This window comes from Lissotriton vulgaris, chromosome 1_1, assembly GCF_964263255.1.
Source record: "Lissotriton vulgaris chromosome 1_1, aLisVul1.2, whole genome shotgun sequence".
Classification (NCBI taxonomy): Eukaryota; Metazoa; Chordata; class Amphibia; order Caudata; family Salamandridae; genus Lissotriton; species Lissotriton vulgaris.
In genome coordinates this window covers 1,347,425,348-1,347,450,805 of record NC_141685.1, presented here as the reverse complement: position 1 = coordinate 1,347,450,805, position 25,458 = coordinate 1,347,425,348, and the positions used below count along the sequence as shown (strand labels likewise).

General features: G+C 45.8%; 1 protein-coding gene across 3 annotated transcripts in view; it reads left to right on the top strand.

Moving 5' to 3' along the window:
* Nucleotides 1-8,039: 8,039 nt before the first annotated feature.
* Nucleotides 8,040-25,458, top strand: part of R3HDM2 (R3H domain containing 2) — a 921,072-nt gene continuing 903,653 nt past the window's right edge. For all 3 annotated transcript variants that reach the window (XM_086966594.1, XM_086966584.1, XM_086966589.1), the window contains exon 1: nt 8,040-8,415. The gene's annotated coding sequence lies outside the window, so the exon portion shown is untranslated. The remainder of the gene's footprint in view (nt 8,416-25,458) is intronic.

Below are 25,458 nucleotides of genomic sequence, written 5' to 3'. Positions count from 1 at the left end.
CTAGGCCAGAAACTGAAGCTCTCATGTGGTAACAGATCCTCCAGAAGTTCCAGCCCTCTTCTTCTGAAACCACAACAATTTGCCAAAAAGAAAACTTACAACCGGGCCTTCTCTGGAATCGCTCCAAGGATCTGGAATGCACTGCCCCCAGAAACCAGACAGAGTCCTGTAATGGTTGGCGGTCAAGTGGACGCCTCAGAGATCCACCACATCCGCAAGCCAGGCGTGGCCTGCGGGATGTAACAAAAGCAGGGCGGCCGGTCGTGCTCGTCACTTCCGACCAACACTGCGGTGCCGCCTGAGTTTGTCCGCGCAGCGCTCCTGCCCCCACGCACAGCTTAAGTCCCCGCATGGGGAAGAGGAGGTGTCACTGAACATTTCGTGGTTCAAGGAGGTCCCGGCAGAACACCCAGGGAGGCCCTCAACTGACCAGCCAAGATCTACCGCCACCCCGCGCAGAAGAGCAGGGAAGAGAGACCGGGGAGTAGCGGAAGTGGGGAGACTTCGGGAAGGACCACCTCATCTCAGCCTGGCCCTCCATCCGAGGACCTAGGCCCTGACGGCACAGATCTGCGTGGCTGCCTCCATAGGTACAGTCTGAGGCCGAATCCCCGTCCGAGCCAGCGACTGAAGGACTTTGCCTGCTGATGACGTCTGGCCACTGTCACTTGAGATCCACGCAAGTACTGAGATGGTGTACTTTGTCAGTTGATATGTTTGAACATTATGTTTGTTTCAAAGACTGAGTTGGATAGGCATGTAATAGTTGGCGGTCTAGTGGCCGCCTCAGAGATCCACCACATCCACAAGCCAGGCGTGGCCTGCGGGGATGTAACAAAAGCAGGGCGGACGGTCGTGGTCTTCACTTCCGACCAACACTGCGTGCCACCTGAGTTTGTCCGCGCAGTGCTCCTGCCCCCACGCACAGCTTAAGGCCCCGCACGGGGTCCCAGGCCGCCTACATAATACTGGCGACGAGTGGAGGGATCACTACCCTCGCCCCGCTGACTGCACGCTGAGACACGCACACGTGCATGGTCACGGGAGAAGAAAAAAAAAAAGGACGCTCGGCCTGACAGACCACACCGCACCTCACGGGGAGGACAACAGCGACAGTCTATTACGCTACCCCACAGCAGCAGCAGAAAAGGAAGGTGAGCAAAGCCAGAAGCGCTCACCCAACACGAGCACTCACACGCCCGCCCTGCAGGAGCAGCAATATGTGGCGAAACCACGCCCCCACACGAGGCCTTAGCAAGCCACAGAGCCCACAGGCGAGCTGTTAAGAGACTTTCAGCCCACAGGGGAGCTGCTAAATGACACATAGCCCACAAAGGAATTTTTAAAAGACCACCAAGCACAATGGGTAACACCCCAGTGGGAAAGGCTGACAAAAGGAGCCTGCATCCACACAGTAAAGAGACAGGCCTGAGCACAAGACGCCACGTGGGTCATCCTGCACCATTGTCTCCACTGAGCCTGCGCTGGGAGCGTAAAGCGCGCCACCCGCTCTAACAACCCCAAGGGTCCCCTACAACCAGGCACCATGGGAGAAAACTATCAGGCAGCTGCACCGGCCCGCACACCATTCGAACATGCGGCTTCAGGTGTCCTACCCCCATTAAGTGAACTAGAAGATCCTGCGACGGCCTCTCCCCGATGGAAGATGTGGATCGAACGTCTCAACAACTACTGCGTTGCAACCCGGGAGACAGACGACGCAGTAAAGAGGTCCCTGCTGCTACACTATGCCAGGAACGAGATCTTCAAGCACCTGCCCAACACAGGAGCGACTACCGACTATGACGCGGCAGTGACGGTGTTAAATGGCCACTTTTACCCGCAGTCGAACCCTGATTTCGAATGATTCAAGCTCAGACAAGCCAGCCAAAGAGAAGGAGAGTCCATGGACACATTCTATGCCCGACTTCGTGAACTTGCTAGCACGTGCACCGAAAATGACCAACTGAAGGAAATCAGGGCGCAACTAATTCAGGGATGCCGGGGCAAAACCCTGCGAGGCCTCATCCTGCGCCAACCAAAGATTGCGCTTGAGGACATGCTGATACTGGCGAGATCACACGATCTGTCCACAGCCAGGGCGAACTAAATGGACCAAGCCCTAATCAAACCCCAAGGGCGGTCTGACGCCGTCAAGACGGAACAAGTCGATGCCATTCAAGCAAGACCGAGAGGGGACACGTTCAGAAAATCAAAGACGGACCTTCCCAAGTCGAAATGTGGGTACTGTGGGCATGAGCCACACGCCGCGAAAGAATGCCCGGCTCAAGGAAAGACCTGCACCAACTGTGGGATACTCAATCATTTTGCCTCCGTATGCCCAAGGGGCCGAGACTTCCACAATCAGAGACCCCCAACGCGGGCCATTCGACAACTATCCGTGACAGACTCCATGTCACCTGAAGATGTACAGAGAAAGAACAAGAAACACCTGCCGAAAGTGGAGGACTCCTCAGAAGATGAAGAGGAGGAGGTATACCTAATATCATTCGCGAGGGAGCTCAAGCAATGCCGTTGGCCACAGCCAAAGTGCATGGTCCATGTCGCAGGGACAGAAATAAAAGCAGTCATCAACACAGGAGCGACAGTAAATGTTATGGGCCTCCAACAATAATGCCGCCTACGACCTTGCCCCCCCTGTAATGCCGTCCAAAACCAGGGCCTATGCCTACAGGGCCGACAGACCCCTCCCGCTGAAAGGAAAGATCTCGGTACCTATCAAGGCAGATGATCTCGAAGTAATGGCAACCATCCATGTCATCGACAGGGAGGCGGATACCCTAATGAGCAGCCACACCGCAGAATATCTGAGGCTTATCTCTTTCGCAAGGAGGATCCAGACGTACCAGGTAGAGGAGCTACTCAGCCAATTCCCCAAACTCTTCCAGGGGCTCGTTTGTATCAAGTGCGACCCCATCAAACTACACATTGACAAGACTATCGCCCCAGTTGCCTTGCGACATATGAGGGTCCCGTTCCACCTGCGGCCACTGGTGGAAAAGGAGTTAGAAGCTTTGGAGAGGCAGGGGGTCATTGAAAAAGTATCCCGGCTCACGCCGTGGGTATCTCCAATGGTTATCGCTGAAAAGCCGAAACAGCCAGGCGCCATACGCCTCTGCATTGATATGAGGTTGCTGAATAAAGCCATTCTAAGGGAACGCCACATAACACCTACCATGGATGACATCATTGCAGACGTCAACGGATCCAAATGGCTCTCAAAAATCGACTTGAACGCAGGGTATCACCAACTTCCCCTGTCAGAAGAAAGTAACTACATCACCCCCTTTTGTACCACATCACAACTTTCAGTACCCACCCAGGACTACGGAGGTACAAACTACTGAATTTCGGATATCCTCGGCAGCCGAAGTATTCCAAAACACGATACAAGAGCTGCTATCAGGACTTCCAGGAGTAATAAACGTGAGCAACAATATTCTGATCCACTCAGCGACAGCAGCGGATCACCACAAACACCTCCGTGACACACTGAAGCACCTCAGCGAGTATGGAGTGACTTTGCACAAGGACAAATGCCAATCCTTCCAGCCATACCTTGAGTTCTTCGGGTATGTGTTCAACCAGGAAGGCATCCAAGTTGACCCGAGGAAGTCGCAGGCCATCAAAGAAGCTCCTGCACCGACAACACCAACGGAGGTACGAAGTTTCCTGGGTATGGCCACGTACTGTGGCAGGTTTATCCCCGGCCTGGCCACCCGAACGGTACCGCTGCGGGCCCTTACAAAAACCGACGCAACCTGGCAATGGGGTCAAAAAGAGGTAGAGGTGTTCCAAGGCATCAAAGACACCCTCCTGGGATTCGCAACACTGGCCTACTTCGATCTGGCAAAACGAACAGAGGTACTAGTTGACGCCAGCCCAGTTGGACTGGGAGCCGTACTGGCTCAAGAACACGAACCCGGTCACTGGGCAGCACTCGCGTTTGCCAGCAAGTCCCTCACACCAACGGAATCAATGTACGCTAAAAATGAGCAGGAGGCTTTAGACATCAAGTGGGCCTGCAACCACTTTCATCTGTACCTCAAAAGCCAACCCTTCACCATGGTCACTGACCACCAGCCCCTCGTCCCCCTCTTCAAAGGGACGGTGCCTCACCCGCCTCCACGCATCGAGCGCTGGGCGGTTCAGCTGCAACCATATGAAATGGAGGTAGTATACCGACCAGGAGCCAAAAACCCGCCCGACTTCCTATCTAGGCACCCAGTTCCGCCGGAAGCGCAAAAGGATGCTGACGATGTCGAACACTATGCCCACCTGATAACCCTAGCGGCGGGCCCCATAGCATGTTCCTAGACGATGTGAAAGAGGCTGCCTCCACCGATGCAGTATACACCAAGACCCTGAGAGCGGTCCAGGAAGGATCCTGGACGAACTACCTTTGCCAGGCCAACGCCTGGAGCCCTGAAGACCGTGACAGCCTGACGAAGATGTAAATTGTAAATGTAATGTAAATTGATACTTGTATAGCGCACCACTCACCCGCAAGGGTCTCAAGGCGCTTGTACGAATACCGCTGTGGAACCCATCCTGGCTTTCCCTGTGAGGCGTCCACTACTGGGCACCCCCAAGGTGGAGGCCAGGCATCCTTAGCATTGTGGGGGCCGTTGTGGAGATTAAGCAAGCTATTGGCAAGAGTTGTAGAGTGGGACTCCATGATTGGAATAGGCACCGAGGCGAGAATTATCAGGTCTGTGGAATTTTTTAGCCCTAGACCCGCCGAGGCGGGGAATTGAACCCTGGTCCCGGGCTAGAACTCTGCATCAGGGTCTGCTGCTCTAACCATTGAGCCACACTTCTCCACTGTGTGGCGAGTACGACACGAGCTCAGTGCCACGAACGCCGAAATCCTGCTGTGAGGGTCCAGACTGGTGATACCGCAAGGCCTTAGACATCAGGCGATCCAACTAGCCTATGGAGGACATCAAGAGGTGACCAAGATGAAAGCGCGAATGAGGGAAAAAGTCTGGTTCCCTGAGCTGGAGAACATGGTCGAAGAATATGTCCACCGCTGTCCACCGTGTCAGCTGACAAGCGCCCCCGAGAGACCCATCCCAGTGATCACTGAGGAAGCCTGCTCTGTTCCCTGGTCCAAAGTGAGCGTGGACTTTGGGAGCTTTCCCGGAGAAAAGCACACACTAGTAATTGTCGACGGATTCTCAAAGTACCCCATCGTGGAGCCTGTGACATCCACAACAATCAATCATGTAGGACGCGTCTTAGAAAAGGTCTTCGCCATGTTCGGGTTTCCCTACGAAGTGCGCAGCGATAACAGACCTCCGTTCCAAGGAGCCGAGTTTGTCGCGTTTCTAAAACAGAGAGGGATCCATCACCGGCGAATCACCCCTCAGTGGCCCCAGGCCAACAGTGACGTTGAACATTTCATCCACACTCTGAACAAGATGTTCTGCATCGCTGTAATGGAGCAAGCGGACCCAGAACAGAGACTCCACGAGTTCCTGAGGGAGTACCGGAGCACCCCCCACTGTACCACCCAGAGAAGCTCGTGGGCACTCATGCTCCATGGCCCCAGAAGAGACCTGATTCCCACGTGCCCAGGGTGGTCGTCACCGCCACTGGAAGCAGAAGAAGTGCAAAGTAGGAGATCTCGACACAACCAGCAAGTGAGCCTCCGCCGCCATGCCACACCAAGAACGCTCCGCACAGTGGCCAGACGTCATCAGCAGGCAAAGTCCTTCAGTCGCTGGCTCAGACGGGGATTCACTTCAGATCCACGCAAGTACTGAGATGGTGTACTTTGTCAGTTGATATGTTTGAACATTATGTTTGTTTCAAGGACTGAGTTGGATAGGGATGTAATAGTTGGCGGTCTAGTGGCCGCCTCAGAGATACACCACATCCGCAGGCCAGGCGTGGCCTGCGGGGATGTAATAAAAGGAGGGCGGCCGCTCGTGGTCGTCACTTCAGACCAACACTGCGGTGCCGCCTGAGTTTTTCCGCGCAGGACTCCTGCCCCCGCGCACAGCTTAAGTCCCCGCACAGGGTCCCAGGCCGCCTACATAACAAATCCCTCTACTTCCTCTTTCAAGAAAGAAGTAAAGTCTCTACTCAGTGGTAAACTCACATGAACAATGTATCTAAGCCTCATAACGGATGTTTGTATAGCAGGACATAATTATGGCATGCAGTGTTCTTTTGTTCATCTTTTTTCCCTTGTAAAGCTGCCTGTTTGAGCCTGTTAAGGGCGGAGAGGACAAGGGCAGCTGCCTGTTTGAGCCTGCTTTAGACTGAACAGGGCCAGAAATGGTGCCCATATTCCCATTTAGCAATACTCAGCCCACACCATCCACAAACTTAAGGTACGTATGGATCTATATATTTATCACTTTCTTATAATTTAGCATTTCCAATGCACTACCCTATTTCTCAGCCTATGCATCTATCAATATATCCTCTACATCCACTCTCATTTATCCCAAACCCCATACCACTATGATCCCCAAAATAACCCTTTCTTGACTCTCTCCTACTCTACTCCTCCTTGTATCATATGACACCTCTTTCGACTATACCTATCCCCAAAACCAACCGTTCTAAATTCTTGCCTCTGACTCCCCACTCCAAAACTCCTTTTTACTCATCCAAAAGCCTCCTCCTACTGCTAAGACCTAAAAACAAAACAACAACAAAATCCTGCACCCTTTTATCCCTCCACTATCCTTTTCAATCAAAATTAACAGACTAACATGTTCACTTCTCAAATTCCATATTCACTTATACTAGTTCATCACTAATCCTTTATGGGTTCAGGAGTGGCGGGCTTCAACACCCCATCAGGGGTAACAAGTGCTATATGAATGCAAACCTTTCTTCCCCTTTTATCCCTCCGCTATCCTTCTCACTCCAAATAACTGACTAATATCCAACACTGAGATTACTTTCATATTTCACCATACTATTTCACCACTAATCCTTTATGGGCTTCCGGAGTAGCATGCTTCAACACCCATCAGGGGTAACAAGCGCTATATAAATACAAACCTTTTTCCCTTCTCTATCCTTCTGCTATCATTCCAAATCCAAATAACTGACTAACCTATCCACCACTTAAAATGTACTAGCATGTTTCACTATACTAATTTAACACTAATCCTCTATGGGTCCCGGAGTAGCGTGCTACTCGCCGAAAAAGCGCTTTGACGCCTTGTCAGGGGTAGTAAGAGATATATAAATGCAATTACAATACAATACAAAATACAATGTTCATGCTTTATAAAACCTTCAAAATAAAATAAAAAATTTATATAGCAGTGTGGATGTTTTGCAGTGTGGATAAAACTATTTTAAGAAAGCTTTTTAGCCACACTGCAAATCATCCATGTTGCTGTACAATTTGTCTACAAAACATTGCCAATAGTGCTCCTAGGAGAAACCTATTGGCTTTACCAATGCATGTGTTTACCCCGCTGTCTTCTATGCAATCGGAGGTAATGTCAATCGGGAGATAGACAAAACAAAGCAATTTTCTGCTGCAAAAATAGGGAGTTTTCCGCCTGAATCGGGTCTATTGGCACGTATGTACTGGGTTAAATAACGCTATAAGTTCCAGAACTCTAAGACAAACAAACAGGACTGTCCTAACTCGTCGCCCATGGAACTAGAGATTGACGTCTCGAAACCCTACTAATATGCCCTAAACCGCGTCCACGGCGACATATGTCAGTACTGTTTCAGATGATCTAGTTTAAAATGGCCGAAGATTTCGTGCTTTTAGACAGACTGGGGAAAAGATACTCTACAAGGGTATACAATTCGTCTGTGTGAAAGAAACCTTACCCTGCCTTCCCAGAAACAATGAAGGATTTCTACACCTAAGATGGCGCCTGCTCGAGCCCCCGCTCAATCTCTGTAATGTTTATATGCTGCGCTTCCACCCAAACTTCTCTGCTCCTCTCGTTACCCAGGTAACCAGCGCGCCGTCCGATGACGCGCCCGCCCGTGGAGCGCAGGACCAGATGACGCGCGTGCGGGAAGTGAAAGGCCTAGTGAGTGTGCGCAGGAAGCGCTGACGTAGTGCGCAGCGGCCGGAGGTCGGAGGAGGAAGGGGGATCTCGGCCGCTTTTCCTCTTTTTTTTTCGTCCCCGTTTTTCTTTTCTTTTCGGTTTGCCCGCGGCCCCCCTTCCCCGCCGCTGCCCCCCTCTCTCCCTTTCCCTCTTCCTCTCCCCTCTTCTCTTTCACCTTTCTTTGCTCTCATCTCTCTTCTGTGTCATTATTCACATTTATTTTCCTTTTCGGACTATTTCTATCTTTTTCCGTCCCAGGACTACTGTTACTTGGCGTTATTTTTGTTTTACGGCTATGGGTCAGCAATGAGCTCCTTAAAGAGGGGGAGAAACCAAGAGTGAAGAGCAGGTAAGCACATTAGGATCTGGCAACGATTTCGCACGGTTTTGTTCTGTTAATATAGATACCACAGGTTTTGAGACGTGTCATGAGTTCGAACTGCTCCGATGTCACGACGGTGCATTTCAGCCAGCAGGTTGGACTTGTAGTTTAAGTGTTTAACTCGAAAGTAGGGCCTAGAAGTCCCAGCATGCCTCTTGCTGTTGGAAAAGAAAACTGGTCTTGCAGCAGGGCAGCCCTCCTCGCACATTGGCGGTAGTGCGCATTTTTGACAGCTATGTTACGACAATAAGAAATCTTCAGGAAGTTCACCTGTATAATAGTTACGTGTTGTACACGGCGACCCCCCAAGTAGCAGTAAGAAGTATTGTATTTTAATTGTAATCGAGGCCCACAACAATGGAGCAACTTTAGGCTTTACGCAAGAAGCGAGCTTACCATACTGTCGGCGTTTTACAATGCCCTGAATACTTGCTTTTTCAAGGAGTTGTATAATAAGTCAGTTACAGACCATGTTACCTTATACGAAGGGACTGGGCCTCTCTGTCCTATATACTCTACGTGCCATCATTTAACCCTATATTTGGATAAGCGATAACTGTCATTGGACCTACTACGAAAGCATCTGATCCCCAAAGGGAAATGCATTGGCTCTTAACATTTTAAAATAGCTGCTGTGTAACTGGACGGCAACAGCCAGGACTTTATAAATCTGGGTAATAAATCAACACGTTCGATAGCACTCACAAATATCATTACTTGAATATCAGCCTGGATGATTAATACAAAGTAATCAATGATTAATACAAAGTAATCATAATTACAATTCTTAATCTATTACACATGTTCCTCATAATATCGTATCATTCCGACCACAAAACATACATACAAAAATATCAGTGCTATTCCACAGCTCAAGCAATTAGTCTTGTAAATCACGATTCCACTGTACATTCAATAAGCACAATAAATGCTTTAATTCTATCACTTATACAATAATTGTCAGCTGTATGCTTCAAAATGCTCACTTGCTCATCAATTGCTATAAAATGCATCACATATACATTGTATAAACCCTCAGTTGCAAAATATACATTAAACCTGAACTAGAATGATTAAATGCACGTACATAATACAAATACACATTGTTTTCATTCCAGGATATGCACAGACGCATCAAATGCAGTAGAAAATACTCATGCACATACACAAACAAAATAGTTCACAGATAATTTTGTGAATGTGCTTGCTCTTATAACTACCATTAAGGAGTCATAACACACACTCCTTCCCTTAAATATGAATCTATAACTTCCACCCATATTTATAAGTAACTCTATTAATACATTACCCCTAAACATAATTCTAATTTTTAAGTGGTTGTCATAACTATTGTCATTATGCCACCATATATTTATTTTTTAAATAGTTTATTGACCTAAATATATAATGTGTACACATAGTAATCTGCGTTTAGAAAATCACAGCGCAATAATCTTTAGTGTCACAAATCTATCACACATAGTGCACAAAATTTACGTTAGTGCCATATAAACTTCTACCATTAGGGGGTTGGAATGCTTATGATGTGTACACAGTTCATCAGTGACGAAAGAGGTGCACTAAATGTTTTAACTCTCATTATAAGTCCATGAGAAGTATGTCCATGTAAATGTTCTGAAGCCATGGTGCGCTCTAATATTCGTAGTATTTATAGGCCCCCTCAGTACTCCTCGTACATATTAAACATCCACATTCCAAGCATATTTTTGTGAATATGATTGCAGACCCATAACATGTCTTACATTTTGTAGTGAGCACATACTAGAAGTGTGTTGATATCAAAGAGGAATTGTCTTTAGAGTACTCGTCATGCATCCTTCTGGAGCCATTCTCTACACAATAATTTGCATACGTTCATAATAATTATCACACTGAATGAGACAGTTTGAATCCTGAACAAGGTGACATATTTCTAAAACGCAGTATAGTTGTAAATCATTTATGAATGAAATACTAGGCCATGCAAGTGTCATGCACCACAATCAACACAACAGACCTCATAAACACGAGTGTACATATGATACATTTTTAGGTCTCGCCTACCTGACTGCACAAGGTGTCAGATCGCGAAAGACCTATTTTGAACATACAATGCGTTTACAGCCAGCACATTGCTTACATTTGGTTGGCTTGAGTAGCTATCTCATTTGCTTGCCCCCCTCCCCGGAATATACCCTCTTTACCATCCTTTTGATAGGCCGAATTATATCTTTCTGCCTCTAAACAGTTAGGGCACTACTTTTTTCTTTTTCTTTCAGCACTCCATGGGAGTGCTTGTGTGATCTAGCACTTGCCCCCTCCATGACGCTTCCTTTCCACAAACAAACTGAGCTGGGTTGTTTCCCACCCTTCTATCCTCTCTGTGAAAGCACAACAACAACAAGGATATTTTTGCTGTGGGATGGCTAAAGAGCATATTATAAGGGCTGGTTTTGTTTTATCACCTGTTGTCACAAATTGCAGGGAAGCACTAGCGTTGGCAGACGAAGGCTTTTATGTCGCATGGGACACTGCCATCTGCTGCTCTCACTCCACTGAAGTGAAGTAGTGTGGCTCACTGGTTAGAGGCGGCAGACCCGAGAGCAGAGGACGGCCCGGGACCAGGGTTCGATTCCCGGCGCGGCAGGTTTCTGGACCAGGGTCAGCGGACTCGATAATTCTCTCGCCTCGGTGCCCACTCTGATCAGCGATCACACTCGGCAACTCTGGGCATTAGCTTGCCTCATCTTCACTAACGGCCCCACCAGACCGCCGGGGATGCCTGGTCTCACCCTGGAGATACCCATTAAGGGACCATCTCTCAGGGAAGCCAGGAAGGGTTTCGCAGCGGTCGAAGCGCCTTGGGACCCTCCGGGTAAGTAGTGCGCTATATAAATGCCTATACATTTACATTTACATACTGGTGTCTGAGGCAGAAGGTGTGCTTAGCATCCCTCTTCTCGTGGGTGACGCCTACATCTCCCTGGGCTACCGCAGAGGACTAAATGGACGAATACCGTGGAAAGTAAAGTAGGCCTTGACTAGTGTTTCACTTTAGATTCTGACAATTTCATTCTATTTAAATTCTATTAAGCATTTCCTGGGTCTGAATATTAAACCATGTCATTTATAAAGATTGAAAACATAGACTTCAGTTTACAGTTTTTAGATACCACAATAGTTTGCTTTACCTCCAGTGTTTTGGAACGCGTTTTCTTCTGCTGAAAAAAAACAATACCACACAAACATTGGCAAAGCCAACAGCTCAGCATGTTAAGAGAGAACTATTGATGTTGTCATTGCATGTTATATACTGCTGTATGTCCGTATTTATCCAGCTTTGCAATACTTCATCACTGGTTCTACATTCATTTGTTTTCTTTTGTCCTAAATATTGTAGTTTCACTTTACACACCAGTTTCGAGTGAGCACCTTTTTACATTTCCAATGTACAGGCACTGCAGCCACCTTCAGAAATATTATAGTTCTGTAATATGTACTGGTCTCATTGGTATTTGACTGAATGGTCTTTGACTGAATGGTAGAGTATACACACTATGCCCCTTACAACTATTAGTCTGGACTTAACTATGCACTGTGTTTAGTTTTAAATAAGTAAAATGAATGACTTGTTACACCACAATACTCATTTGTTTAAGTAACTTGTAGCACATTGTAATCACAAACCATTCAAAATCCCGTGCTGTTCTGTTTACATGTTGAATAAAACCATTCGGTGTGGTGCTCATTCATATTATTCATCTTTATTTTGAGCATTAATCCCCACATGTAATGGTATGTCCCATGTTGTGAGACGTAATGCTAATAGTCTAAATGCAATCGAAACTATGAGCAGTATATCACACTTGTACTAACAGTGATTCATATTGTTAGTAACTCAGATGGCTATTGGTTTGATCCATATTGCTAACAATAAACATGGTTAGTGGTATGATCTGTGCAGTGAGTAATGAGTCATGAGTATTTGAACTACTCCATACTACACATAGTGATCCCAGTAAGTTTTGGCACCACCAGTACCATACGTCTTCTCCTGTATAATGATACATATTCTATTTTGTCAGTCTTTTTGGTGAGCATTAGATCTCATGGTTAGTTGTATTACTTAATAATTTAGGTAGGAAACATCTGGAGTATATTGGTCTGATTTATAGAGTCTGGGTGTTAAGTTCCATAAGTATTGCTGTGACCTATATCTGTGGTTGGTCATTAATCCTCAAGTACTATTACAAAATGAGCAAATGCATTAAGATGATGGACGGAGTGCTGAAACGTTTCAAACACTCACCCCCAGTCACTGTTAGATCAGGGTTGAATCCACACTTTAGACCCAGCCATATGCAAATCATTCTTGACCCTGTACCTCATAGGAACAGTCCAGCCGGAGCTGCCAAGTGGAACTGCCAAGCCAGGTCTTCACTGGAACCAAGCATCCTGGGACCAGTTTCGGGGTACACCCCTTATCAGCCAGGCTAGCTTGAATCCAATGGCAAAGTGAGCAAGGGATCCACGCCTGGGTATACTCTTCCAAGTTGGGGCGAACAAGCAAACACAAATATATTTTATTGCATGGAACCTCAAAATTATCGGTTTAATCATACTGTGAGCAATACTCCATTAAATGTTACTCTTTCATGCAATAGCACTATAATCAGGGCCACTGGAATTATGCGTAAAGACAACAGCGGTCCTATGCAAGGAGGGATATAGTCAAAAGGTAAATATAGACACAATGGAAACTATATTGTAAATTGACTTGCCCAGCCGGGCAGAGGTCTAATATTTAATTTAGAACCACAATATTAGGAGATACCTTCAACGTTTCTTGGAGATGGGCACAAGCCTGTGCCCAGACGTTTACAAATTGTCATGGTTTGTGGAGTGGATAGAAGGTAGAGAAAGGTTTTTAGGCAGAAGCTATTGTTTTCTGTGCATATAGCAATAACAGAATTCACATTTACACCATTACTTGAAATATAGTAACAGATACAAAACAGAGTATATGGTGTAGAAGTTGTCGACGGCGTTTCGATCCCATTACATAGTTACAGGGATCATCATCAGGACTGAGTAAAGCCTAATCATTCCTAGCCATGATAGCCTAAAGGAAAGGGGGGAGAAAAATAAGGAAGTTTGTCCAAGAGAGGACTTATTTTAGTTATCGCTACACACTTACATTTGTAATTTAAACATAAGTGACATTCAGTGTTGCCTTGAGGGCCTATAACAAGGCTTTGTGCACGAGAAGTGAAGTAAAAGAATTTAAAAACTTTGCTTTAAAGCTAATGCATTCATTCAACGTCAGTGTTTTTTTCTTATTGTGCCTGACAGAGAATAATGACCTTCATACTGCCGTGTGCCTAGTTGGTGCCCCGGCCGTGTGCTAAACACCAGAGTTTTGGCGAGATCCTGCAGTAGTGATGGGTGCGTGTCCTAAGGCGTGCATAACATGCATGTAACGCACGCCTTAGGACACGCACACATCACTACTGCAGGATCTCGCCCAAACTCCGGTGTTTAGCACACAGCCGGGGCCCTTAAGGCAACACTGAATGTCACTTATGTTTAAATTACAAATGTAAGTGTGTAGCGATAACTAAAATGAGTCCTCTCTTGGACAAACTTCCTTATTTTTCTCCCCCATTTCCTTTAGGCTATCATGGCTAGGAATGATTAGGCTTTACTCAGTCCTGATGATGATCCCTGTAACTATGTAATGGGATCGAAACGCCGTCGACAACTTCTACACCATATTCTCTGTTTTGTATCTGTTACTATATTTCAAGTAATGGTGTAAATGTGAATTCTGTTATTGCTATATGCACAGAAAACAATAGCTTTTGCCTAAAAACCTTTCTCTACTTTCTATCCACTCCACTAACCATGACAATTTGTAAACATCTGGGCACAGGCTTGTGCCCATCTCCAAGAAATTGTTGAAGGTATCTCCTAATATTGTGGTTCTAAATTAAATATTAGACCTCTGCCCGGCTGGGCAAGTCAATTTACAATATAGTTTCCATTGTGTCTATATTTACCTTTTGACTATATCCCTCCTTGCATAGGACCGCTGTTGTCTTTACTCATATGTTCCCCGAGGTCCTGTGCTGACTCGATTGGGTGCTCTTGTTGTTTTTTATAATTTCACTGGAATTATGCGGCAGTGGAGAGCAGTGTTATGCGGCAAGGTTGAGTAAATTATGCAGCAAGATAGGCGAAAATATGCGGCACTCTATGGAATAGTAATACTTCATTTTTTTGTCAATTTTAAACTTGTTAGCATAGTCTGTGTATTATCTGCACCTCTTTACCATGTTAATACTCCAAATATAGCAATAAGCTACAGAAAGGTGACCAGTTAACCTTTGCAAAGAGCCTTTCACTGCACGGCAACACTTGTCGCTTTGTTTTTTCTAACTTTCAAACTGCTGGAGCTAGAATTTTTGTTTGTTAAAACCTGCAGAGTATGCAGCAGATAAAGGATTATATAGCAAATGCTGCAATTCTATTTTTATGTGAAAATCGCCGCAGCCGCGCAATTGCATAATTCCATTGGCCCTGACTATATTACAGTATTGTAATTGCATTTATAAAGCACTTACTACTCCTGACGAGGCATCAAACCGCTTTTCGGTGAGTAGCACGCTACTCTGGAACCCAAAAATGATTAGTCTGGATTTAGTATAGGGAAATATGAAATTAATTTGAGCTGTGAACACGTGAGTCTGTTAGTTGGATTGAAAAAGATAATGGAGAGATAGAAGAGGGAGAGGTCTAAAAAGGGTTTATTTGGAGATCATAGCAGTAAGAGGAGGTTTGGGATGAGTAAAGGCAAGATGGAGGTGGGGGAGAGTCTCTAGAAGTGGATTAGGGTGAAAAATGAGGTTTTAACTGAGTCTTGGAGGGATACATGAGGGAAGGGTTTAGAAAGGGTTGTTTGGGAGATTTGAATAGTAAGAGGTTTGAGATGATACAAGGAAGGAAGAGTCTAGAAAGGGTTATTTTGGGGATCATAGTAGTAGAATGAGGTTTAGGATGAGTCAAAGTGGATATAGATGATATATTGAGTGAGATAAAAGGTAGCACATTAGAGGGACTGAATATTTGTTTTTACTAAACAGTTTAAACAGTAACAGCAAAGTAACAAATGTATAGCTACATAAGTACTTTCATTTATTCGTGTTTATTTATATATTTTTCTTTTTGATAATTAAATAGTGAAGCAATTGTAAATAGTTATGATAAAAATGTACTTATTGTGATAGCTGAACAAACGCGGAACCATAAGCATATAACCCAAAAACTTGTATAACAACTATGTAATGGTCCATATACACTGGTAAACATAGAATAATATAATCATAACTAATACATTCATTTGTTATGTACAACTAACAAATATTTTTATATTTATAAACACTATACACACTTATACAAAGGAATGCACATCTAGATACATATAGTCAAAATAAATGCTTATATACACAGGGATATGCTGCGCATTTATGTTTGAGTATAGTGGTTGTGTAGGGAAGAGCCAACTCTTGAGTAGTCTTCTGAAGATGAAATAGTTATCCATGGATCTTATGTTTGGGGTTAATGAGTTCCATAGTTTGGCTGCTTGAATAGAGAAGAATGTATCACATTTGTTTTGTTTTCTTGTATGGTGGAATTTTGAAGCGGGGCTTTAATATGGAGAGGAGGCTCCTTCTTTTTAGGTTTCGCGTCGTCGAAAGCTGCGCACTGCGCAGCTTTTCGGCGCAGGCGAAATCTAATGTTAGAACAGTGTGGCCTTCGTTCCGCCTCTCTCTTCCATTGGCTAGCTCCATAGATGGAGGCTAGCCATTGGAAGAGAGAACTGTCGGTCATTTCCCGAGGCGATTGGTGGGCGTTCCGCCGATTCTTTCCCTCTCCGCAACGTCATGAAGACGTGGCCACTGTGGGTGTGTACTTTTTTTTTTTTTTTTTTTTTTTTTTTTACACCGATGTTTGTGTTTATTGTTGTCCCTGTCCCGCTGGCTGTTTCCTGACCACCCTCCCGCTGTCTGTGTGCCCGCCCCCCGCTGTCCGTGTGCCCGTTAACCCGCCCCCCCTCCCGCTGTCCGTGAGCCCGTTCACCCGCCTCCCTCCCGCTGGGGTCTCTGCCAGGTTCAGACCTCTGTTGTGATTTGCTGGATTTCTCCCCTGACGGGGTGGGTGTTTTTTTGTTGTTCAAAAGTTCAGTGGAAGGACCAACAGGCAAAGAGTGTGTGGTCTAGATCGTTACGTACTGGCCCCACTTGTTTTTTCTCCTTATCAGTGCTGTAATCAGGACGAGGGCTCCCTCGGTGATGTTAGACTTGCAATGCTGCTGCAGCAGTTTTCCTTGATGGATTTCACTTTGCATTAGGACTCGTGTCTTACACAGTCTGTAAATAGAGTGCACGAGGCAAGCGGCGCGGTCCAGGGGGACGGAAATCGCACTTTCCTTAAATGGAAAAAACACTTGCAGCATTTCAAGGTAAAAACGCCTAATCCTTTAAAAAAAATATTCTCAAATGTAAACGAGCTGGATTTATACAGCACCTTCCATGTGAATGAACGCGCCTCGCTGGCCTGTCCGTTTTAGAGACGGCTCGGCAGGATGTGTCTGCTGCAGCGGGTGCCCTGCTCGTACATTCGGATAAGCAGAGATTCCATTCCAAAATGTTTCATTTTAGGGAGAATGTTTTTTATGCTCCCATTGTGTGTCTTGACAAAGCAAGCCAGGGTTGTCATTTACTGCTGCCATTTCCCTGGTAACAGATCACGACACTGCGTGACTGCATAAAAAAGCGTTGAATTAATTGTCCCAGCTGCTGAAATAGGCCATGCGAGACTCTCAGCTACCGGGGTCACCCATGGCAAGGTCGAGCCATCGAAGGACGTCTAATGCTGGATTCATCCACTCGTCTAAATAGGATTTTATATATAAAGCGCTAGCCACACTTTACAAACTCTGCAAGGCTGTGCGTTTTAGGTAGTTTAGCAGGGAAAAAAAACGTATTTTTTGTGAACAGTTTTAAAAAGTGACACGTTTCTGCTTAAAGTGAAGGGTTCCGTTTATTTGCTAAAATCAGAATAGGGCATTGTTTGTATCGTAAACAAACTGCTTAGAATAGTGGTGCGCATGCCCAGAGGGTTGAATTGTCTGTACTTTTCTAGACGTTGGATCGACATCATGCAATGCCTCCACGGAAGCTCTGTGGACAGTAGGTGACGAGTGCTGATGTTGGAAAACCTGGGAGGACTCAGCAGTAGGATGGAATGGGTGAAGATATGGGAGCCACTGGGACTTATGAGAATTGTAGGGTGTTATGGTTCTGATGCTGACATCACTGTGTTTGGCATGGAACAGACTTGGGTGTGCAACTTGTTGCCCTGAGTTTCACGTCATGACATCATGTGACGCATTATGGGCGTTTAGGGGGCATTTTAACTAGGCAAGGAGGAAATGTGCCAGGTGTGTCACAGGTGTGAGCTACGTATTAAAGGTAATGTCGAGTGTTTCTTTGACGCTGGTACAAAGGTGGGATGACGAACTGAGTCAATCAACCAGTCAAATAACTTTATTCGCATTTAGTAAATGCATTAAATTACAAGTAGTTATCACAGTACGAATTGATCCAGGAATAATTCAAAACAGTTAAAAATTAATTGTATACATTTTTCCTTTTAAAAGATATCAACATTTAGATGCATCCACATTACTGGAGCTAGCAGCTATACATTTATGAGAGGAATATTTGCAGTAATCAATTTATGATGGTAACACCCTCTCGTGTGGTTTGTTCAGAATAGCCAAGCACTGGAAACATGGCTGTGCTTGCTTCCCTGGCTGTGCTTGCTTCCGTGCCCCCTGGCTGTGCTTGCTTCCCTGCCCCCTGGCTGTGCTTGCTTCCCTGCCCCCTGGCTGTGCTTGCTTCCCTGCCCCCTGGCTGTGCTTGCTTCCCTGCCCCCTGGCTGTGCTTGCTTCCCTGTCCCCTGGCTGTGCTTGCTTCCCTGCCCCCTGGCTGTGCTTGCTTCCCTGCCCCCTGGCTGTGCTTGCTTCCCTGCCCCCTGGCTGTGCTTGCTTCCCTGCCCCCTGGCTGTGCTTGCTTCCCTGCCCCCTGGCTGTGCTTGCTTCCCTGCCCCCTGGCTGTGCTTGCTTCCCTGCCCCCTGGCTGTGCTTGCTTCCCTGCCCCTGGCTGTGCTTGCTTCCCTGCCCCCTGGCTGTGCTTGCTTCCCTGCCCCCTGGCTGTGCTTGCTTCCCTGCCCCCTGGCTGTGCTTGCTTCCCTGCCCCCTGGCTGTGCTTGCTTCCCTGCCCCCTGGCTGTGCTTGCTTCCCTGCCCCCTGGCTGTGCTTGCTTCCCTGCCCCCTGGCTGTGCTTGCTTCCCTGCCCCCTGGCTGTGCTTGCTTCCCTGCCCCCTGGCTGTGCTTGCTTGCTTCCCTGCCCCCTGGCTGTGCTTGCTTGCTTCCCTGCCCCCTGGCTGTGCTTGCTTGCTTCCCTGCCCCCTGGCTGTGCTTGCTTGCTTCCCTGCCCCCTGGCTGTGCTTGCTTCCCTGCCCCCTGGCTGTGCTTGCTTCCCTGCCCCCTGGCTGTGCTTGCTTGCTTCCCTGCCCCCTGGCTGTGCTTGCTTGCTTCCCTGCCCCCTGGCTGTGCTTGCTTGCTTCCCTGCCCCCTGGCTGTGCTTGCTTGCTTCCCTGCCCCCTGGCTGTGCTTGCTTGCTTCCCTGCCCCCTGGCTGTGCTTGCTTGCTTCCCTGCCCCCTGGCTGTGCTTGCTTGCTTCCCTGCCCCCTGGCTGTGCTTGCTTGCTTCCCTGCCCCCTGGCTGTGCTTGCTTGCTTCCCTGCCCCCTGGCTGTGCTTGCTTGCTTCCCCGCCCCCTGGCTGTGCTTGCTTCCCCGCCCCCTGGCTGTGCTTGCTCCCCCTTCCTCTGGTTCCCCTTCCCCTGGTTCCCCTTCCCCTGGTTCCCCTTGCTTCCCTGCCTTCTCGCTGTGCTTGCTTCCCCGCCCCCTCTCTGTGCTTGCTTCCCCGCCCCCTCGCTGTGCTTGCTTCCCCGCCCCCTCGCTGTGCTTGCTTCCCTGCCCCTTCGCTGTGCTTGCTTCCCTGCCCCTTCGCTGTGCTTGCTTCCCTGCCCCCTTGCTGTGCTTGCTTCCCTGCCCCCTCGCTGTGCTTGCTTCCCTGCCCCCTCGCTGTGCTTGCTTCCCTGCCCCCTCGCTGTGCTTGCTTCCCTGCCCCTTCGCTGTGCTTGCTTCCCTGCCCCCTCGCTGTGCTTGCTTCCCTGCCCCCTCGCTGTGCTTGCTTCCCTGCCCCCTCGCTGTGCTTGCTTCCCTGAGTGGGTGTGTGTGGCTCTGGGTGGGTGTGTGTGGCTCTGGGTGGGTGTGTGTGGCTCTGGGTGGGTGTGGCTTGGTGTGTGTGGCTCTGGGTGTGTGTGTGTGTGTGTGTGTGTGTGTGTGTGTGTGTGTGTGGCTCTGGGTGTGTGTGTGTGTGTATGTGTGTGTGTGGCTCTGGGTGTGTGTGTGTGGTAGTAATTGTTGTCTGCTGAGCTCGTCCCTAGGGTAGAATAGGTCTCACATTTGCGAGAGATTAAGCTAATGGCAATGTAAATGACAATGCAATTTTTTTATCTGTTTTCAAAACCAACACATAAATAAAAATGTTGTCATTTACAATGCCAATAGCGCTAACTTTTCCAAAGGCGAAACCATTGCATTGTAAATGCTTGTTTTAATGTATTTGCTGATTTTTATTCCTGATGAAGAGCGGCCCTGTTACATATATCGGTTTGTGGGTGATACAAAGCAGCTTGAATGTGAATTTTTTGGAAACTGGTAACCAATGTAGGATACTCTGTAAGCTGTACTCATTGTGAGCGTTGGTACAGGCTTAAGATTGTTGGTTTGATAAACAGAGTATGTAATGCTTTCCAAGAAAGTTGGTAGTGATCTATGTTGTCGGCTAGATTTATTATTATCGATTCCTACTGTGAGCAGCAATCCCCACTGGTAATGACCCATACTGTGAGCATTAATCCTCATGCTCATTGATAATGCACCATACTGTGAGAAAAAATACCCACAAGCGTTAACACCCACATAAAAAAAAATGGCCATGATATTGGTAGCCAACAATACAGTGAGCTGAATTCCCACCCCACCTCCGAGTGTTATCAACAATCCATATTGTGAGAAGTAATTCTCTTCAATAATATTGACTTCCCATACTGGGAGAAGAAATCCTGCCGATACAGATGCCAAAGACCAGCCCACCCTTCATACCTCTCCGCTGAACTCCAGCACCCCCAAGGCTTTTAGTAGGTTAGTGTTATTATGGGCGTCATAGGAGAAGGACTGATTAGGGGCACCTTACTGGGTTTGGCACTTGTTCATCATGGATTTCCTTCTCACTTAGTTTGTCCCCATTCCTAGAGCACATGAGTATTAGTAATGGTCCACACTGTGAACACAACGATCTTACTGAGAGCAGAAGTATCCATGAATATTTTCAATGCTGTTTACTGGGAGAAGAAATCCCTGACAATATACGTAACAAAACATATACCATGAGCAGTGATTTCTTAAATAATTGAGTGATCTATAAAATTAGCACTAATCCTCAAGCATATTGATTCAATATGCACAATGAGTAGTAGTCTTCATGAGTATTAGTTTCTACAACTAGAAATGATCTTTATCAGACTTGGTTATCTGTACTTTGAGCATTATTCATCCTAAGTTTTTGTGCTGATCCATCGTCTTATCTCCACAAAGTGTTAAACATTTACCAAGTGTGTATCATTTGATGTGCGCGTTCACTATGCCATTTAGGATTAAAAAAATTAAGTACCCTCGGGTAATTGCATTTTTGTTTTTAGAATTTTTACTTTAGTGAATTATTACCGCTGATATATTAATTTAGTTGTGTAGTTATGTTGAAAAAAAAGTAATAATTGATTTAAACAAGTTCATCCCAAAACCAATCGATATTCATTCTGGTCTCCTCTGTCTCCAGTTTGTTTTATTAACCAAATATAAAGAAGAGAATAAAGGTCTATAAAGGGTTTGGTTATTGAATGCTTTAGCCGTTAAGTGCTTCATTGTATTGTGAAACTAAGCAAAGCTTAAAGGAAAAGCGTTATTAAACAGTTATCTGTTCTCACCTTGTAGTGAGAAACGCATTGAGTAAGCTATTGACAGACCTATGATCAAAGCTGCGCCTTCAAAGTCTAGTAAATAATGAAATGGCGCCTAAGAATACCTCCTATTCAACAGAAAGTATTATCATCTTTATATTCTTTACATTTATGCAAGTAGAAAATAAATTTTCAATTGCTGTTCTAAGGTGTCTGAAATTGTCTCCAAGCACAGTTGCAGGATTTTGCTTATTCTACCACTCACATTGTTATATTGTATTATAATCTTTTAAGTGTGTTTAATTTGAGTCAGTTTTTAAGTCCTATGAACCATGACATCTAAGGGTCTGTAATTGACTGTCATCCCAGAGTGTCCAGTTTTTAAAGAACAGTGCTTCTCAAAAAGAGCGTCACAGCGCCATAAGACTACCTCTACCATATACACTACAATTCCTTGCAAACTGCTACATTAAACCAGAAAGTTTGCTGAGAGAATTTACTTGTACCCAACTTTGCCTAAAATGCACCAAACTAGATTTGAACCTAAGGTGATACGAGGACTTTAAGACTGACCTGAAAATGAAAAAATTGGAGCCATTTCCTATTGCGCTTGATAAAATAAATAACCATTCCCAAACAATTTCTGCACACTTGCACTCCAATCCCTTACAAACAGATGGTGAATTTGTTGGACCACTTATGAACACACAAATGGACTAAAAAAAAATCCAAACTTTTTGCAAGCCTAATGAGGTTGTCTTTAATAAACATTAGCCTCCTGTAAATGATCCCTCTACTTGCCCAATCGAAACACTCCACATTCTTTGGACATGGGAGTTATGGCAAAAAAAATCTGGTTCAGTCTTTACAAGACCATGATATACCCCACCATTAAATATGAACTCTCCTAACCCTACAATAGATAATAAACATTTTAACTAGATATAAATCAAACCTCTCTAGCAACGCTGGTGGAAGCAGCTGCAAAATAAAAATTAAATTGTCCTCTCCATCTGTTGATTAACTATTGCCGTTAGAATGGGAATACCTGATTTTACCCTGGGGGGGGGGGGGGGGGGGTGTTATATGAGTAGATTTGATTAACCTTACTGAAACATGTTGCTCGGACATTTCACAGCTGCACAACAACCTACTTACCCCTACGAAATATAAGGTCATAACTTGCCAGAGAGGGAAAAACGATGGAGTCGCCTAATTATTAAAATCTAGGGAGGAAAGTGGTTTATTATATTGTGTAGCTTATTGCATGGCATTTTTAGGATCTGAGCGAAATTTCCCGATTCGTGCCCTTATATAGTTACAATTCACATTACCCTAATATAGGCATAGAAATCATACCCTTATTTAGACATAGCCCATGCAGTCCAAATACAAGCATGGCTACTTCCACCCGTACCAAAACGTCACAACAATGTCTTGGAAAATCGACTTAAGCAGTCGGGGACCTCCCCTTGCTTGAATATTGATTTGTCCAAGAACTCATGGACTTTACAAAGAACTACTATTCCCTTGGGGTTCTTTTCTGACGTTATTATGCCAGACTTAACATCAAACTAGGCACCTTCAAGGTATAAATATGCCCTCACTTGCTCTAGCAAGACACAGTGGTTTGGAGCAGCTCGACTATCTACTTGCCCGACACAGCTCGCTACATCAAGTGCCGAAGGATGCCGACCCTCCGCTGACGTACTGATCGAGAAGCTGTCCTTTCTCTCGCTGAGAATCCAGCTCCAGTGTTTCCAAGTTCCCCTTGCGGGGTTTTGGGAAATAGAGTCCCGAGACAGAGATACCAGACCTCCTTCATTCTAAACTAAAGGTATGGTGCTGATTAGAACCTAAGAGAAATCTTAGATAGATTCTTGGCCAAGAAAACAAAACCTATCCTACACAATACTTACTCCCTCCCGCGTACTAGACTTAAGTTAAGTACATTTGGGTAGGCATATTTTAGCATGTGTATTTATGTATGTATTTTTATATGGCTTACAAACATACAATGCTTTTACAGTATTATTTTATAATACGAACCTCGCTGTACGCATTATACTTTGCAGCCTGCATTTCGATTGTAGCAGTTCACTTTACTTGCATGAGAAAGAAGACTGTTTAAAGAAAATCTTTTATCAAACGCCCATCTCTCTAGTTTTCTGCACCTCTGTTGAAACGAAGCATGCACGATTGACTGAGTCAAATATTTATCTATTGTTTCCGCGACTCTAGAAATGCAATTCTTATTCTTGGGAAACAAAGTTGTCATGTTCATGCGGTTGTCAGAAACTAATCCCTTCTTGTGTATTCGAGAGTTTCTAGTGACCTCTGAGTTAGCTGGCACACTCACTATTAAGTTTAATACATTCGATAGAGACCTAGTCGACCTCAGTCCAACGTCTAAACTATAGGGTATATTATTCCAATGCGCAGAGCCTATTGGGAATATAGGAACTACACTACAAGCTGTGCAACCTCATTGTATAATAACCAACCATTCCGTACGCAGTCCAGTGGGGTTAGTTTGTAAAACCATAGCTCAGTCCTAAGTAGCTGTGGCTCAGAGCAGTCAGGCTTTATCAAAGGAACATGTGTAAAGCATTTAGAAGAACTAAAACAGTTGAATAAGAAAAGAAAGCAACACAAAAAACCGACACAAATTTATAAAATAGACACTTCAATGACAAAAACTCACCAGAGGCTTAACTGAGAATTATTTTTAAAGAAACAAATCACAGATTTTTACGTGGCCCAGTAAATCATTGCAATCTACCACAACTTGCAGTTTAGGGTTAGCCATGGCCAGTAACTTGAAAACAGCTATAAACGAACACTTGGGGCAACCAACCAGGCAGGTAGCCATTCACAGAACCGTTGCGGTCCAGTTGAACAGTTCTCGCAGTTAAAGCAGTCTCCACAGTTCTCGCAGTCAAAGCAGTCTCCACAGTTCTCGCAGTCAAAGCAGTCTCCAGTCTAATTCCAGTCTATAGGCAAATTGACATACACTTCAAAAGTGTGGTCCTGGTGCAAGGGTTACAGAATGCAGAAGATGCTTGTGGATACTGAGCCAGTGTCCGGGATCTCCCTGGAGCCACTGCTCGGTCTAAAAAAATTGAGGGGTGATTTCGACTAGAAGGGTCAATGTAACTCGAAGAATGGGTGAAGTCCAGCCAAAAACCAATTGCTGCTGGTCTACAGTTACAGTGAAACCAATGGTTTTATTTAGATGGCAGTAACTTCCTTGTTGGGCGACTAAATTGCACTCCAATGACTCTCCTAGGTCCAGCAGACTTTGCTGCAAGTTTTAAGGGTCGGGACTCAGTCTCCCAGACTGAGTTTAGGCAGTTAGTGGCAGTCAGGCATTCTTGGCTACCAACTTGTCAAGGCACGCTTCTTCAGCTTTTTATGGCCCTTTTGTTGTGACAGGTAGTCAGCTAGCTGGCTCTTGGAGTCCCCTTCTCTGGGGCGCAGAGACGACCTTTCCTTGAGTGGGACACCACAGACGCATTTTTTTCTTTGCTGGTCCAAAGTGTAGCAGGGACAGTCCAGTCTTTGGTGCAGCCTCTTTTTGCTGTGTCAGGGGAACAGCAGGGCAGCCCTTCTTCAGTCCTGTTCACTACAGATGTTATCTGAGTTTCAGATGCCACTTTTCTGCACAGTTCTTGCCCTTGGGGATTGTGGTGACTAATAGTCCATGGACTACCAGGTCCCCTCCAGCCCAGTGATGACTTCCTGTGAATTTGTGCATCTAGCTACCCCACAATGCATCATACTGCCAGGTCCCAAAATGGTAGAACCCTTCTCTCGGTGTGTGGAGCTCCCTAGCCCATCCCAGAGGTGTGGCTACCT